This window comes from Ambystoma mexicanum, chromosome 6q (assembly GCF_040938575.1).
Source record: "Ambystoma mexicanum isolate Mex_15411 chromosome 6q, UKY_AmexF1_1, whole genome shotgun sequence".
Lineage (NCBI taxonomy): Eukaryota > Metazoa > Chordata > Amphibia > Caudata > Ambystomatidae > Ambystoma > Ambystoma mexicanum.
This window is the reverse complement of record NC_090937.1, coordinates 1666004942-1666023472: the sequence shown is the minus strand read 5'-3', so window position 1 is coordinate 1666023472 and position 18531 is coordinate 1666004942. Positions and strand designations below refer to the sequence as shown.

At 48.5% G+C, this 18531-nt stretch overlaps 1 protein-coding gene across 1 annotated transcript in view; it reads right to left on the bottom strand.

The window, feature by feature from the left end:
• M1AP (meiosis 1 associated protein) overlaps window positions 1-10621 on the bottom strand; it is a 568197-nt gene extending 557576 nt beyond the window's left edge. Inside the window, exon 1 of the mRNA XM_069632517.1 lies at window positions 10374-10621. The gene's annotated coding sequence lies outside the window, so the exon portion shown is untranslated. The remainder of the gene's footprint in view (window positions 1-10373) is intronic.
• Window positions 10622-18531: the final 7910 nt, after the last annotated feature.

The following is an 18531-nucleotide window of genomic DNA, read 5'->3' as shown; positions in this document are numbered from 1 at the left end:
GTGCCTCTATGATTCCTATTTTTGGGGTTCTGTAACAGTTATATTGTTTGTTTAATCTTACTTTGCCTGTTTTATCCTTGCAGTCACCCAGGACCTGGAGCTTGCTGTTCCTGCCACCTGTGGCCTCAATAACCGGTCAGCAAGTCTGTTGTTTTCTCTCTAACTGGTGTTTGGGGACGGGGGTATTCTAATCTACGTGGATCTAAGTTCCTGACAGAAACATATTGTCTGCCAGCGAGCCAAAAGACAAAGGGCGTCTTGCGGGTGGCCTGTTTATGGCCTTCAGAAGCGACTCTATCAAACATGTTATGCCAATCCTTAAAGATGAAATAGGCATATTAGCATGTAAAGCGCAACTGTTCTCCAGTTTAGGTAATCCTGTAGTAATTGTGATAAATGTATTCTGGAACCCTGCGTCTGCCAAACTCCAAATTTTCCTGGGAAAACTAGCATATCTATTGGGGAAGTTTACGGAAGAATGGCAAGGAGCGAGTATCCTGTTGGCTGGTGATTTTCATGCAGAGTGTGCAACTCAATGGAAGGGGCCGGGGTGGAGGGCCACAGAAGGTGTCCAAAAAGGGGAAGGCCTGGCTTGATTTCGCAAATACATGGGACCTGAAAACGCTAAATGAGGCCTCCCACGGAGGTACAGAGCTCTGTAAAACATGGCACAGAGGAAACTCATCCTCTGTTTTGGATTATATCTTTGTCAGTGAGGGATTATTTGCTTGTAACTCTGTGTTAAAGGTGATACAGGGAGGGGGAAGTGACGAATTTAGAGTGGAGCTCCCATTCACAGACTTATCTGCATCCACAAAGCTAGTGCACAATCAAAGCATATCTGGGTCAAAAGGGAAATTACGATTGGTAAAATATGGCCAAGGTGGGAGGAAATTAAACGAAAAACTGCAAAACATCCCAGTGCAAATAGCTCAAGAACTTTGTCAACCCGAAATGTTTGTGAATATCATCTGGTCACTGGTTCCACCAAAACCGCCTTTAAACAATACACAGTACAATTATGCACATAGCTTTGATGAGGAAACCTGGAGAAGAAAACGGATCCTGAGAAAAAGTATCTGCAATCTAAAGGCCCTAAAATTAGATCAAGGGGACTATAACATAGTAGCAAAGGTCATCAGGAACCATTATAAAGCCTGGATAAAAAATCAAAAAGGCCTCCACCATCAACGAGATGGGGAACAGATGCTGAAGCTGGTGACAGATTCAAACTCGAGACGTTTTTGGTCAGTAATGAGTGAGTTGGATTCCCAATCCAATAGCTCACTTTGTAACCTGGTTCCCGACAGGGAATATAGAGCACCTCACAGGTATATTCACAAAACCGCAAAAGGAGCCAGAATGTTTGCCGTTGGATCATGGGTGGGAGTTACATTTGGAGGAAGAGGAGATTGAGGACATAATAAACAAGGTCTCAACATCAAGAGCCGCAGGTCCCAATGGTCTTACATACCAGGTTCTCAAAAAAGATCCATCATTTTGGGAAAGACTGTTGAAACTATTTGGTGAGATTCTATGGAAAAAGCAGTTCCCCCCTTCATGGAAAACGGCACTTGTAATACCATTCTTCAAGGAGGGAGATAGGACAAATCCAACTATCGCCCTATCGCCCTCCTTGACATAGAGAGTAAGGTGTTTATGAGGGTGCTGCTAGATGAGCTATAGGTTTGGATGGAGCATGAAAAGGTTATATCCTGTTGTCAGACAGGATTCAGAAAAGGTATCGTATTAAACCTGCTCAGTGAAAACCAGCGCATCTAAGGGAGGGACACCATCATACAGAGCCTGGATTGACCTCTCTAAGGCCTTCGATCAGACTGATAGGTCAAAGCTGTGGTGTAAGCCGAGAGGGAAAGGGATCCTGGAAACATTACTGTCAATGCTAATGGAGCTCCACAGGGGAATGTCAGTAAGGGTGCGATTAGACAACAAGGGCCACCTGTCAGAGTCAGTGCCAGTAGACAGCGGGGTAAGGCCTGGATGCCCAGGAGCTCCCACATTTTTCAACCTATTACTATTGGACGCAGGGGAACATCTGAGGTCGTCGGCTCTAGCCTGCCCAGTACTAAATGAGAGAAAGATCTTCTGGCTAGCTTATGCCGACGACATCGTCCTGCTAGATAGAACTGGCATTGATCTGCAGCGGTTGCTGAACGGGCTGAGCGACTATGCCGCCAAAATCGGGCTAATAATAAACCCGGAGAAATCAAAGATCCTGGTTTTTAAACATCCCAAGAAAAAGATCAGCTTCAAACAATGGGTATTAGATTTTCAAATAATCCCACAAGTTGAAGAACTAGTATATCTGGGATATAAGGTTTATGCAAGTCCAGCAATATATAGAGTAGAACAGGATATACTGACCAAATCGCCCTCACTGATTCCTCACTTGTAATTTCATCGTCCCAATGATAAAATACTATTCTGCAAAAATAGTCCCAATACTATTGTATGGCCTAGAAGCCAAACCACAACTATGGGACCCGAACTGGTCCGTGCTGGAAGGCAGAATTTGAAAAGGGGCTCTAAATTTAACCTGGAGTATCCCTGGGTGGCACCTGCGCTATGAACTGGGGCTAAAATCCCTAGGTTGCTTAGCAGAATGGAAACTGCTATCCCTCTTAAGAGAGATTGTAAACCCTAAACCCGACTCTCTGTATGTGGATTTCAAGGTACATCATGACCAACTAAAATCTAGCAGCCTACAGAGACTAGAAGCTAGGGTGGAAGCTATGCTAACTAAAACAGGATTAAATCTTGAAACCTTGGTCAGCAAACCCTTGAAGGTGAAACAGGATTTGGAAACATCAGATTGGATAGAAACTATCACGAAAGTAAGGTCATCATTCCCCTAAAATGCATTTCTGGTTGTTGACAAAAAGCTAGGTTTCCTCTCGCAATAGCTGGAAAAATTCCCAGATGTTAAAATCAGGAACAACTTTCTTAGAGCAAGGCTCAACATACTGCCAACTGCGGAGATATTAGAAAACCTTAAACAAGGGGATAATGCTGTGAAATACTGTGAGGGCTGTGCGGTTCCAGCAAACCAGTCCCTGCGGCACCTGCTAATGGAGTGTGGAGGAACATGGGCCCCGAGGGTAAAAAAACTGGGCAAATTTGTGGAAAGGACTGAATGGTTAACATCAGAAGATATGTGGCACAGAATGATATCAGGGCACCAAGTACTGTTGACAGCAGCAATGGTTGATCTATTGAGGTCCCTAAACCTCCTAAACTAAGATAAAGACAACATTAAAGGAGGGGGAGTTGGTGGACATTAGAAATTATGTTGAAAAGTAACCCTGTTTCAGAAAACTGAGATCTGAGGGACATGAATGAACTTTTAGGGAACCAGAGCCAAAAGAGGTTGGGGAAAAGTTTGGGGGGAGAAGTGCAAGTCTAGCTGAGAAGGAGGGGGCCCCTGCCTGTAGTGTGAGGTACGGGTCCCTCCCATTGCTCATGCTTCTCCTTCCCAAACTATGGCGATTGGGTTGGTTTTCTGGTATTTTATTGGAAAGATGAACCATGAAGATCTATGTTTTGTACTAAATTGTAAAGGTTTGCTCTATTGTATTTAGACTACAAACCAAACACAATAAAAATAAAAAAATAAAGGGAAAACAACAAAAGAAAGACCTTCTCTACCCACGAGTTGGCAGGGCCAGAAGGGTAAAAGACCATTTGAAGAGAGAGGTACAGCAAAAAGAAGAAGAAAGACCTTACAGCTCTCTTGGGGCCTCCCAGGGCTGAATAACTGTTGACAAACAGGCTACACGGGGGGAGCAACCCAGTATTAACCGTGGGAAAGGGTTGCATGCCCAGAACTGCCCCAGTACCCATGAGGCCATGTATACTGTCATACAAATGAGCCCAAGCAGAAAACCCATGGGCTACATGCGTGGGGCGGTCCGGGGGAGAAGGAAGTACCACCCAGCCTAGTCCGCCTTGGGTGGGATGCCTGAACCGGGTGACGCAGCTGTACCCCGTGATAGCCTAAGCCGGGACCAGTCGGGGCATGCCTTGGGCCGCATATGCTAGGTGGGGCCCAGGAGTTGAGTGGAAGGAGGCAGAATACCATCCCGCCATTGGCAGGCATGGCAAAGTGAGGTCCTGGGCTATTCTGCTGTGTGTCTCGGGTGAAGCGACGTCCCGGCTAACATGTCCTGACAGCCGGGGTGAAGCTGGGCAGGCTGCCCCTGTGCCACTCAGGCATAATGACGGGAAGGGACGAGCCCGTAAGATCTCACATTGTACTGGTGGTCTGTTGGTCGTTGGCTGTTGCGTTCTCAAGGCAATGGGGACACTGTCTGAAGAAAAAGTTTACTGCAGTGTACGGTGGTGATCTCAGGGGCCCCCCCAGGGCATTGAGTCATCCAAGAAGATTAAACCCAGTTGCAGGTTGCAGCGGAGATGTGTGTGGCTCCCCAGTGTAAGAGGCCAACTGAGAAGATGTGAAAAGGTTGCAGTGATTGTGGCAGTTCCCCGACCACGGGGCTTCCACACAAAAGATCAAAAAGACAGCAGAGCGCGGCGGTGAATGTAGTGGGGTCCCAGTAAGCAGCAAAATGGGGCGTTTGCACCTGCATATCGAGTGACCACATGTGGTGAACATGGCCAACCAAGAAGAATAGACGGGGGACAACACAGCTCCTGGTCTCATCATGGAGCAGACGACTCCCACCATCAAGAGACAGCACGCACAGCTACTGAGAAGAGTTGGCTGACAGCAGCAGTCACCCCATGCAACATTAAATGTGTTATATGTTGTTTGTTGAACATGTGAATGTATATTTATGTGTTTGTATAATAGTTACAGGAATGTATAGTAATAGTTATTATTCAAAGAGTATTTTAATAGTTGAATAGGGGAATATGTATATGGTATTGGGTGGGAAGAAAAGGACATGGTGTTGTGTTTACCCAGGTGAGTGGCAGTTCAAGGAAGTGGTGGCTGCCAAAGGCTACCTAGGTAGTGGGCCCACCCATTGAGGCCATCTACTGCTTCTTCCACAGCCTAGAGAGTGGGTGAGGCCAGGTATAGGTCAGGGGTCTGTCCCCCCAATGGGTCCCCCACTGACCCTGCTAGGTAATGGTGGCCTGATGGGGCAGATCTTTCAGAAAGGACTCACGCCGGGGAAATGAAAAGGGGGTTAGCATTAGGAAGGAATGTTTAAGGAAGTTATTACCAAATGGTGTTTCATAAAAACAAAGATCGCCGTTTGGATCCCTGAAAAATCCACCTTGGTGTCTGTGTCCCATTGTAGAGAAGTAAAGTAAGGACTCTAGCGTAGTCCATCTCCTGTTTAACAGTGATTTTTTGGTTGCATGGCCACCTTCCATCTCTGTTGGTCAGGTGAGTGGGGGTGGTTTGTTCCTCTGGGCACTGGCCCTGGTCTTGGTTGAGGGAAGTGCATACCCTTGCCTCCAGACCGGGGCCGGAAAACAGGCGCTATACTTGCTGTTGCATGAAGTGATCTTACAGATGCAAAAAATAGAACTGAAATACCATTTAGATTAATAAAATAACAAATAGTTATTAAAGCAGACAAGACTATTGAAGTGTGCAGCCATATTTTAAAGAGAAGGTTATCTTTATTGCAGATAAGTGTGGGTGGCATCTAGGCTTTAGGAATCTTGGGGGGCACTACATCCACGTACGACGCACTTGTGAAGAAATGACTCCTGCTCTGCAGAAGTGCAGGGTTGAGTCAGGTATAAACCGCCTACCCAGATACACACTACTATTAAAACATATTGATCAAACAGGCACTGCCATATAGGTATAGCTCCTTCACTTCTAAGGGTAGCGAAGGCTGAGGGAAGGCTATACTTCTCAGGTGGGGTGTGTGGTGATTACAGTAGCAACCCAGTGTTAGTACAATGGTTCCAAAATAAAAGAATGCCCAGCCAAGGTTCAATGAAAATATAGTCTTTAATTAGACTAAAAATAGACACAACTAATTAAAGCACTAATGAAACACCCCTCGGAGGGCAAATGCAGAGAATGCAGACTTAGGGATAATGGTGGCATTTTGGGTTTGAATACAGTTTGCACAGGCAATGTTTTCAGCAGCAATATCAAAGCTACTGAAGCGGTCTTTCAAAAAGTTAGAGAGAACAGCCTTCTCTAAGAGTCACTAACACCCTTAAAGGTGGGCCGGGGGCAGACCCACTTCAAACACCTTTAAATGCTCATTCTTGGGCTCAATAGCATGGAGCCAGGCTTCTAGGTGCTGTAAATGGGTTAAGATTACATGGAGACGTTTTGAGTCAGTGATTCCCACTGGATTGCGGGCATCGAGACAGTCAAGTCAGCTTGAGATTGTCCAACAATCCATTACAGTGCTATAGCAGTGATCTGATAGAATCTGATGAAGAATTCAGGCAGGGGTGATTGGAGTCAGAGTAGCGAATCAGTCGAGCCGGCCCGAAAAAAGGTGCCATAATGAAATGAGGTTCTTCAATGTTTATCGGCTCGAAAACACTAGAGGGAAGGCTCAGATGGCTCGAGTCAGCAGCTCGACAGCGAACGAAAAAAGTTCAGTGATTGACAAAGGCAGCTCCCTGTGACTGCAGCGACTCGAAAAGCATCTTGAGCCGGTTGAGACGTCTCGGAATTGGATCATAGCTGGAAAGCAGGGTCCACAGCTGGTGCTAGACTTCTGGGTACTGAGTGGACCCCATCAAATGTCTACAGAGACAAGGTAAGTCCTTTCTTCTGCACTTGCCAACCAGGAAGGTATGTGGAGTACTTGCAAGTCTCTGCCGCCTCCAGTCACCAGGTTCCTGGGTACCAGTGGTTTTGTCCATCTAGCTGGTCAACCCAAATATTCCAAAGACAGTGTTAGGGGGAAGAGGGTGCATACTCCTTGGAACTCCTGGTCTTTACCTCTTTGATAGAGGACATTGGAGTACTGTACTACCAACCAGGTTCTGGACCACTTCAAGTGCCCAAAGAGAATTAACTAATGGGAGGTTTTCCCCTCGTATATAGGCAAAAGCTCACAGGAGATTGGTTTTGTTCTAGCTTTGTGCAATAGTCCCAATCCACGCTGCTGTTTCAGCATCTTCTGCCTGGTGATGACATATGCGGATTGCTTTGTCTGCAGGAAGTGGCAAGGGGGTTGCAGCCAGTTTGGGAACCCTGAGAGAATCTGAGATGGTGGGACTTGTCCGTGGACTGATGCCTCTCTCATGGCTACTCTAACTCCACCCTGTCCCCTGTCTATCTACATCCAAGAGTCTATGGGCCTAATTATAACTCCGGCGGTAGCGGTGCCGGTAAAAACGGCAGGTTGCCTCCGGAGTTGTGCTTTTTCCGGCACCTGGCCATGGGGAATCATGGGGGCATTACAGCCCTGGCAGTCCCTGGAGCCAGGCGCCGGAATAAGTAACTCCCCATTCCCATTCGAGTCCCATAGGACTCGAATGGGGAGGATGCTTGCATCGGCACTGTGTGCAACAGTGCCAGTGCATCCGTCAAAATCTGCGGGCGGGTGCCGTACCGCCCACCAGGTCAGACCTGGCGGGCGGGTGGACGTCCCGGACGCAAACTTGTGCTTTGCCGGTCCAGTTACAACAGTGCCATTAAGGATACTGGCAATGTTATAATGAGGCCCTATGCTAATTTCCACCCTGGCGTGAGATCCTTTGGCCTAGCAGGGCCTGACCTTGATACTGGCAATGTTATAATGAGGCCCTATGTTAATTTCCACCCTGGCGTGAGATCCTTTGGCCTAGCAGGGCCTGGCCTTGATACTGGCAATGTTATAATGAGGCCCTGTTAATTTCCACCCTGGCGTGAGATCCTTTGGCCTAGCAGGGCCTGGCCTTGATACTGGCAAAGTTGTAATGAGGCCCTATGTTAATTTCGACCCTGGCGTGAGATCCTTTGGCCTAGCAGGGCCTGGCCTTGATACTGGCAATGTTATAATGAGGCCCTATGCTAATTTCCACCCTGGCGTGAGATCCTTTGGCCTAGCAGGGCCTGGGCTTGATACTGGCAATGTTATAATGAGGCCCTATGTTAATTTCCACCCTGGCGTGAGATCCTTTGGCCTAGCAGGGCCTGGCCTTGATACTGGCAATGTCATAATGAGGCCCTATGTTAATTTCCACCCTGGCGTGAGATCCTTTGGCCTAGCAGGGCCTGGCCTTGATACTGGCAATGTCATAATGAGGCCCTATGTTAATTTCCACCCTGGCGTGAGATCCTTTGGCCTAGCAGGGCCTGGCCTTGATACTGGCAATGTCATAATGAGGCCCTATGTTAATTTCCACCCTGGCGTGAGATCCTTTGGCCTAGCAGGGCCTGGCCTTGATACTGGCAATGTTATAATGAGGCCCTATGTTAATTTCCACCCTGGCGTGAGATCCTTTGGCCTAGCAGGGCCTGGCCTTGATACTGGCAATGTTATAATGAGGCCCTATGTTAATTTCCACCCTGGCGTGAGATCCTTTGGCCTAGCAGGGCCTGGCCTTGATACTGGCAATGTTATAATGAGGCCCTATGCTAATTTCCACCCTGGCGTGAGATCCTTTGGCCTAGCAGGGCCTGGGCTTCATACTGGCAATGTTATAATGAGGCCCTATGTTAATTTCCACCCTGGCGTGAGATCCTTTGGCCTAGCAGGGCCTGGCCTTGATACTGGCAATGTCATAATGAGGCCCTATGTTAATTTCCACCCTGGCGTGAGATCCTTTGGCCTAGCAGGGCCTGGCCTTGATACTGGCAATGTCATAATGAGGCCCTATGTTAATTTCCACCCTGGCGTGAGATCCTTTGGCCTAGCAGGGCCTGGCCTTGATACTGGCAATCTCATAATGAGGCCCTATGTTAATTTCCACCCTGGCGTGAGATCCTTTGGCCTCGCAGGGCCTGGCCTTGATACTGGCAATGTCATAATGAGGCCCTATGTTAATTTCCACCCTGGCGTGAGATCCTTTGGCCTAGCAGGGCCTGGCCTTGATACTGGCAATGTCATAATGAGGCCCTATGTTAATTTCCACCCTGGCGTGAGATCCTTTGGCCTAGCAGGGCCTAGCCTTGATACTGGCAATGTTATAATGAGGCCCTATGTTAATTTCCTCCCTGGCGTGAGATCCTTTGGCCTAGCAGGGCCTGGCCTTGATACTATGTTAATTTCCACCCTGGCGTGAGATACTTTGGCCTAGCAGGGCCTGGCCTTGATACTGGCAATGTTATAATGAGGCCCTATGCTAATTTCCACCCTGGCGTGAGATCCTTTGGCCTAGCAGGGCCTGGCCTTTGAGGCACTGAACGTACTCCTATCCCTTGAAGAAGTTACTGTCTTCTTTGATGGTGACAAATTCTCAGGAAAAAAGGCTGGAACCAAACAAAATAGTTTGTTCTGGGTGACAGTCATTCCTAGACAGCAAATACACAGGAGGTCCTGACCGGAGGGCGGCCACTAGAAACCAAGCTAATTTTAAAATAACACCAAACGGTTTTGACCAATATATTTGTGTAGTGCTAGAGATCACCATACCATAACCAGACATGGCTTACAATTAGCTTTGTAATCTGCCACCAGGTCTTGTGGCTCACAATTATATATATTCCTTTTGATGCAGGACTGCTCAGTTAAATGGAGGTCCTGGCTGCTGGACCTTCGGTGCCAACAGTTGGTGGCACAAATGCACTTGTCACCGTGTTCAGCCATGTGGCCAAACTACAAGAGAGGTGCAGAGGGGTCAGTAAACATGCCTAAGTGAGGTATTTATTGTGCGTATTTTATTCATAGTGATTTACGCCAAAGTGACATGCTGCCACTTTGCTTTTCATCATGAAGCATTTATGAAAAGGGAGCTCTGCCTGTATTATTTTTTGCTAAATAATCAGTCTGTTTCGCCCTCACAAATAGCATACTGTCACAGCAGTATATCATCCACATAGGGCCTGCGGCTCACTGCCTGAATAATACCAGATGTGTCTTCCAGATACAGCAGCAGCAGCTGGAACTACTACCCATACATGCCAACATTCCGGGAGACCTCTTTTTTCCATAGAAATGCATTGGGGCTACAGTTATTTCAGGTGGGAGACTGTGGAAAATGGCAATATTTCTCACAGAAAAATCGGCAGTGTTGGCATGTATGCCTGTAGCACTCGTGACTTGACTGAGAGGTCGAGTTCCTCAGCGCTGCTGAGATGCACGTTCTGGGCTCTGTATTGTTTAATATTTTCTTGGCAGCCAGGGAAGAGTGTGACCAGTCGGTGCCCACTGGCGCTCTCTCGGTCACCAGCGCCCCTCCCTCCCTCGCCTGGATGTATGCCATCATGGCGTGTTTGTCTCTGGCGCACCTCTGCGCACTTCCTGTCAGTCACTCACCTGCGCACTTCCTGTCACGCACCTGCGCGCGGTGGCCCGGCAGGCCATTGCTCCTTCCTGGTCACAGCCGCCACTGAAATAGAAAAGGGGCAGCCGAGTGCCTCGCTCGCATGTTCTTCTGCGTTATCTAAGTGTAGTGGCGGTCTGCCTGGAATGCTGTAGTGCGCGCGTGATGTGCGACACCTGACAGGTGCGCGAGAGAGCGCGAGATCATGGCGCGCCAGAGCACGCGCTCAGCCCTGTCACCCTCTCGCCGCATTTTGGCGGTTGGCCGCGCATGCGCGCCGGGTATCCCTACGCACTGAGGAAACGTTGCTAGCGCGCCCCCCCCCCACTGGCATTATCATAGTTATTGTTGTTGGTCGCAGTTAGTAAGGAGAGCGGCAACATCCCACACCTCCACACCAGTGACCACCCCCCCCACCCCCAGAGTGCTGTGTCCTTGAAGAGGTGCAGAGGCCGCCATTGGCCCCAGCGACTCTGATTATACAGGTGCAAAAGGAAAAGGGAGTAATAATCAATAAAGGCAGTGCCAGACAGTAGAAAGCTCTGCTCACTGACAGACTGGCACTTAGGGCCCAAGCAAATGTATACAGTACTGTCTTGCCTCTTGCAGCAAGCTCAGACGGGTTTAGGGGCCCAACAGCAATCCCTATCGCCACATATAAAACATTTAATTTTAATTTTAAAGGGCTGACATGACGCCAGAGTCCGATTTGTCAGACATGAAAGGTACATCCACGAAGAACCAGATGGCACTGACCATACAAAAGTCTCTTATCAGCCAGTCCAGGATCTCTTAGCACAGGTAGAGTCGCTGCTGACAAGCCCCAAAGGAGGGCTTAGAATTGAAAAAGCCCAGTGGGACATGCAAAAGAAGTTCCAGTAAGTCGCCTCAGGAGGTCCTGAAGCAGGAACGAAGAGAAAGGGCGATGAAGGCTTGTGGTCCAGCTTTCAAGGAGGAGTTCAAGTCTAAAAAGCAGAAGACCAAACATGCGCATGCCCGCAGACAAGAGCAAGAGGTAACAGACACCTCGACAGAGACAGACTCCGACATTGGGGACTGTGATCCTGATCAGACAGAACCGGAGACCGAGAGGAAGGAGATATCATTCCAGGGGACCTTTTCAATGCCAGGTCTGCCAGCTGGGAGCCGACACTGAAAGTGGCAAAGTACTTTTGCAAGAGCATCGGAAAGCTGCTGGATAAAGAATCCAGACTAAAGCCCAGGGCGGAATGCCCAAGGTCATCCCTGGGGAGCAAGCTGGCCGCAACTCCGTCCCTCGTTTTGAAGATTGTTAACTTTATGGGTAAATTGTGAAAAGATCCTAAACAGGGATAGATATATCATGGTGAACCTGCCAAGATAAAGTATTGTATTTTGTATGGCCATTGGCAAAAATAATGGAGATGGCCCATGCGGCAAGGGACAACGGAGAGTCTATGGATCCTGATGTCCCATTGGGATGGGTACAGATAGCAGTCTGTAGGCTCGGCAACACCAACTGCACCTTGTCCAACTAGCCGCGCAGGAGCATCCCCATCAAGATAAATCCCAGGCTGGCAGAGGGCGCCAACACCGAGACCAGCGACAAGGCGAAGACCTCCTCTTCGGCGACTCCTTTGTTGGGAACCTACACAGCCCTAGAAAAGGCACACACATCCACGAAAAGAGTATTTAGTGCTAAGGCTTTTGACAGGGCTGGGCGAAGCCGAAGCCGCTCATCCAGCTGAGGCTTTCAACAGCAAAGGTCTCAAGGTGGACGCAGAGTCTACTATGCCACAGGTGATACTTTCTTCCTGTCACAAGGAAGACGCGCCAGAGGGCGTCGATGTAGAGGAGCCTAGAGGCAGCCACTAGCCCCCACAGGTGAGAGACACAGATGGGCAATCGCTGTTAGGGGGGGCGGATAGCACAGTGAGTACCTGCTGGTTCGACATCATGAGCGATGCGTAGGTGCAGGGGTTTCAGATCGAATTTTTCGCAGAGCCCTTTCAAACGCACTTGACTCACCTGATAGCGTTTTCCAAGGAGGGCGCACGAGTGCTGAGCGAGGAGGTGCGTCTTCTGGCACGCAGGCTTTTACAGCAACCTATTTCTAGTGCAAAGGAAGGACAAAGTCAGGCCGGTTATAAATCTCTAGAGCCTGAATAAGTTCCTGCTCTACATGCACTTCAAAAGGGAGGGGATACATCACCTCAGAGACCTGCTCCAAGCCAGAAATTGGCTAGTCAGGCTGGGCCTCAAGGATGGATACCTTTCAGTTCCTGTTTGCCCCTAACACAGGACGACTACAGAGACCACCGCAGCGGAGGCTGGTCATACACTTCTACGGCCCATTGTAAGCCTCCCCCATCGGGCGAGCGGGTTGAACATGGCAGCATCAATTACAGCAGTTAGGCCTTGGCGGGCTACAAAGATCGTGGGGGCTCTCCAATTTGCCTACAAAGTGCGCTTTATGTGCAAACAGCAACAATTCTCCAGAATGATTTCTTCAGTCGTGAGGGCGCTGTGGAATCAGTGTCTGCTTTCTTATCTGGCCCATACTATCGTGCTAGCTGCACCCTCTTCAAAATGGCTGCACTGATATCAATGCATCAGACTTGGGCCTGCTGCAGCCTGATGCTGCTCTGATTGGCTTGTGTTCCACACTAGAACAGCCAATCCGGAAGCTGGCAGTGAAACGCCAGCTCCCCCTCTAAAGGCCCCAATCCTAAGGTGCCTTTCTGTGCTTGGGAGGGCCCCCACCCTTTCACCCCACCCACCACAAACTATGCTGAAGCCTGCTGTGTACATCTGCTCTACCATGAACTTGGGTCTCAGCAACCCTATGAACATTTGAACCTCCTTTGAATGATGGCTGAACTTTTCATTTTCCTCCTCCACTAGCATCTTGACCTATATCTGTGCCTACCTCACTTTGCTGATCCTCATCACCCTCTCTCCTGTCTCTCTGATTCGTGTTCATTGCACAAAAACAATTTCAGCTGTGTGTATTTAATTTTTTTTATTTATTGTACATTATCACCAACGTTATTGATAACAAAATTTGAAGTATAAGTCCAAAGGACAAAGAAAAGCTTACATGCACATAAGTACGGAAAAGCAGAGTAAGAAATTGTCCAACTTCTTTTTTTTTTTGATAACATATTTTATTGGTGTTTTAAGACAAATAAACAGATAAACAATCAATACATGCACACTGCTGGTATGGGTTACTGGCTGTCTCCGATTGATGTACACATAATGTTGCAGATTGGGTCAACTTTTTATCCGAACCCGGGAGCAACACCCAGCTGCTTTATCCTGCGGGCGCCGTGGGCATCAGGGGGGCGCTTTTTGACATATCCCAGTGGCCAATTCTCCTGTGTTAGCCCTCATTCGGCTTCTTCCCATTTCTGCCACACTTTCGGGGCTTTAGCCGGGCATCCTCTGGCTGAGTATACCCTGTATTCCATTGCGACACAAATATCCACATCTGTCCTCCATTGTTCATAGCTCGGTGTTTGGTCCGAGCCCCATTTCTGAGCAATGTTCCTTTTCAAAAGTGCAGTAGTGGTGAACAGAAGCAATTTTTCATATCTAGATAGGTCAATTTCATCATCTATTCCCAACAGTAATAGCATAGGGTTTCTGGGAATTGTTTTCCCCATAACTCTGGAGAGTTCCACACAACATGCCTCCCAAAGTGGTTGGATGTGTGTGCAATCCCACAGGATGTGGAAGAAGGTGCCTTCTTCTGTTTTGCATCCCAGGCAATTCGAGTCATTTATCCTTCCCCATCTATATAGGGCTACCCTAGGATAGTATACTCTATGTAGTATCTTTAACTGGATCAGTCTAAGCCTTGATGATATTGCTAACTCCCTAGGGAACATCAATGCTATGACCCATTCCTCCGGCAGTATGGCCCCCACATCCGACTCCCATTTGGTCCGCAGCGACAGCAGATCTGGTGTGCCAAAGGAATTTATGGCACTGTACAGAACCGATGTCACTTTATGGGTGATTTGTTCCGGGAATAAGTTTCTTTCAATGGGGGTAAAGTCCGGCAGAGAGATCACTTCAGGGAGAATGTTCTGTAATGCGTGTTGTAGTTGGGCATAGTGGTAGTGCTCAGTTTGGGGAAGTCCAAATCGGAGAGCCAACTCCGCAAAAGGAACCATAGTGTCATCCTTCACAACGTCTCCCAGTGTGAGCGATCCATGCCGAGACCAATTCGGCCATCTGGGGTGCGTGTATACACCGGGAAGGTTCCTATTATTCCACAGAGGTTGCGCCTGCGATAGTTTGTCGCCCCATCCCACAAATTTATGTGCATCTATCCAGATTTGTGTTATCTGTGCTCGCATGTTGGGAGTGGCCGCGCGGTCTCTTTTCTTGTAGAGATATTGCATAATGGATTTCCCGGGAGTGTCGAGTTCTAAAGATCTGTTATGTGGCGCACCTGTGTCGCCGTGTAGTTGGTCGTTCACTTTCATCAATTGACTGGCCCAATAATACGTTTGCATTCGGGGTAGTCCTATTCCGCCCTCCCATATGGATCTTTGGAGCGTGGCGAGAGCTATACATGGGTGGCCGTCATTCCATAGCAGTTTACGAAGTGTCTGATCTATTTTCCTGAATATGTTTGAAGGAATATATAAGGGGGCGTTCTGTAGTATGTACAGGAGTCGGGGCAAGGCCATCATTTTAAAGAGCGCAGCTCTACCCAGTAATGTCAGAGGAAGGGATGACCAGTGACGGGTGTCCTCTGCAAATCTTGCCATGACTGGGTACAGATTTCTGGGAACATAATCATTCAGATTATTTGTTATTAATATACCTAGATATTTGAATTGTTCCCTTTCTACCTGGTAGGGACATTGGGGCGGGATCGATTCTTCCTCTTGTCTAAGCGGGAACAGAGTAGATTTGGCCCAGTTTACTCTCAGGCCGCTGAAAGAGCCGTATTTCTGGAGTAAATCAGTCACTATGGGGCAGGATCTAACCGGGTCTTGTAAGTATACCAGCAAGTCGTCTGCATATAGGGGCACTTTGTCCTCCCAGGCTTCAGACCATCGGAATCCCTTCCATGTTTCGTTAGTTCTTAACAGTATTGCGAGTGGTTCGATTGCTATTGCGAATATCATAGCTGAGAGTGGGCATCCTTGCCTAGTCCCTGTGCCAATTTCAAAGGGGTCTGATACGTGACCATTCACTTTCGTGACGGCTAACGGAGATTTATACAGTAATTTAACCCAACTCATAAATTGGGGCCCAAATCCCATTCTATGCATTATTTCCCAGATCGCATCCCACCTAATAGAATCAAAGGCCTTCTCGAAGTCCACTGCCAACAGGGCTAGAGGGCCTCGGATAGTGGTCGCATTTTCCATTGGCGTGAATAATCGATGTATATTCATCCGCGTGGATCTTTGCAGCATAAAACCACACTGATCCGGGTGGATCAAGGAGGGTATGACTTGCTGGAGTCTATTGGCTAATGTTTTCGCTAGGATTTTGGTTTCAGTGTTCATGAGGGAAATATGTCTATACGAGCTGCAGCAATCTGGGGGTTTGTCCGCCTTGGGTATGACCACTATGGTGGCCTGTCTCAGGTCCTGTGGGAGGGACCCTTTGCTGCGGGAGGTTTCATACATTTTCAGTAAGTGTGGTGTAATTAAGCTTGTGCCTATTTTCTTCCACACCTCAACGGGAAAACCGTTGGGTCCCGGGGTTTTCCCGGGTTGGAGGTCCGCTATGGCTGCAGACAGTTCATCCTCTGTTATGTTAGTTTCTAGCAGGGCTCTTTGTTCAGGCGTCAAGGAGGGAAGGGTGATTTCCGAGTTGGCCATGGTGTTAATAGGGGAGGTTGGCGCTCCATAAAGTTCCTTATAATAGGCTGCGAACCCTTCCGCTATGTCGCGGTCTGCTGTTATTAGTATATTCCCCTGTGATCTAATTGCTCTAACATGTCGGAGCCCCTCGTCTCGCTTCTCCAGCCATGCCAACATTTTGCCTGCCTTGTCCCCGGTTTCGTATACTCTGGCACGCATCGCTGCGTGTGCCTGTTGGGCATTGTCCAGGGCGACGTTTTGGAACTGTTTTTGTGCTAATTGTAACTCGCGATGAGATTCTGGGAGGTCCTGGGATAGATGAGCTACCTCTGCTTCTTGCACTCGCGCTTCAGCCGCCCGGATCGCTGCGACCTGTTTCCTCTTATGAGCTGTGATCTGGGATATGAGTTCCCCCCTCAGTACTGGTTTATAAGCCTCCCACAGTGTTACAGGGCTATCCACGGAGGTTGTGTTCAATTCAAAGTATGATTCTGTCGCATTTTTAACATGCTCCACTAAATCGGGGAAGCCCAGATAGTAATTATTTAACCTCCATGTGGGTGGGGGGACCGGTCTGTGGGTATTAAGCTCTAACATGAGCGGTGAATGGTCTGATATACCTCTGGGTAGGAGGTGTGCATCAGTTGCTAGATGTAATTCGGACGTCGGGAGAAAAAAATAATCAAGCCTGGATAGTGAGGCGTGTGCTCCGGAGAGAAACGAGTATTCTCTTGTGCCGGGGTGTAAGTGTCTCCACACATCTTTCAGCCCTATTGCGTCAACGAATGTGGCCAATTTGGAATGCGCAGCTGGATTTCTCGAACGGATATGCGTACGGTCAAGTTCCAAATTCATGACTTCGTTAAAATCTCCCCCCACCACTACCAAGTTCGAGGAATCTGCCGCTAAAATAGGCGTTATATCGTTAAGTAATGCGGTGAGTAAGGTTGGTGGTGCGTATACGGCTAGCATGGATATGGACCGCTCCCAGAGAGTCGCGGTTATGTAAACAAATCTACCTCCCGTATCCTGTGTGACAGATAGGAGATACAATGGTAGTCGCTTGTGTACCAGGATCAGTACTCCCCTGGCTCCCATGGAGAAACCTGAGTGTAACGCAATGCGGTAATTGGTTCGCTTAAAGAGGTTACAGTTCGTACCTGCCAGGTGCGTTTCGGTTAGAAAGGCCACATTGGGCGCATATCGGTTCAGATATTGTAGTACAAGGCGCCTCTTGATACTGCTGCCCAGCCCGTTCACATTCCAAGACATTATCTTAATGGACTTGGTCTTGCTTTCAATGGCGTGTTCTGTCATGGTGGTCGGGAATTGGGTGTGCCGGGTAATGCTGTGTGTGTCCCCGGATGGTGACCCCTGTCCGCCCAACGGGAGCCAGACCCCAAACCATAGCGCGCATCAATCCTAAAACAGTAAACTAGGCAAACAAACTCTGTCATGAAAACAAACTCCCCTGCCCCCTCCCCATACTCCACCCCAACTTGAAGTACCTGTCGCCCGAACATTAGGCCGAGCTTGACTAGGGTCTGCTCAGACTGAACAATTAGTCAATACATTTGGTATAACTTGTTTGTGTTTCTCTCGCTGTTACTTGACGCTAGTCCTATCACTTTTGTCAGGGGGGGCGCAATTGAGCCGCCATTTCTTTATTCTGCGGGGGAAGTCTGACGGTGCGTTGCCAGCGGGCATCTCAACTTAAAGTTCATTGCAGATGTCGGAGGTTATGTTGGTGTCAACATATGCCTGCCCGCCTCAGTCGGCTTCTCTTGGCGGTAGTTCATCCTGGTCTTGCAGTAGCTGTGCATTCGGGAGTCTGTCCGGGCGCGGTCTATTCCGTTCACGTTCCCTTCTGTTTGTTGGGCCCCAATCTCCCTCCAGGTTATTTTCTGCCCAGTTCCACGCATCTTTTGGATCATTAAAGTGCACTGTTGTGCCATTATGGTAAATTTTCAGCTGTGCCGGGAACAGGAGGCCATATTTGACGTTTTGGATCTGTAGCCTTTTCTTGAGCTGGTCAAAGGATTGGCGTGCTCTTTGCACTTCCCTGGTGAAGTCCGGGAAGAAGGCAATTTTAGAACCGTTATAGGTCATGGAACCTTTGGATCTAGCCATTTGCAGTACCGTCTCGGTCCCTGTAATTTAGGATTTTGGCAATCACTGTGCGGGGTGGGGCCCCAGGCGTTGGTCTGCCTGTTGGGACTCGATTCGGACGTTCAATAGAGAAGAGTTTTGAAAACTTCTTTGGGGCATATAGATCCATGAGCAGTTGTTCAAGGAATAGTTCCATGGAGGGGCCTTCACTTTTCTCAGGTAGTCCCAG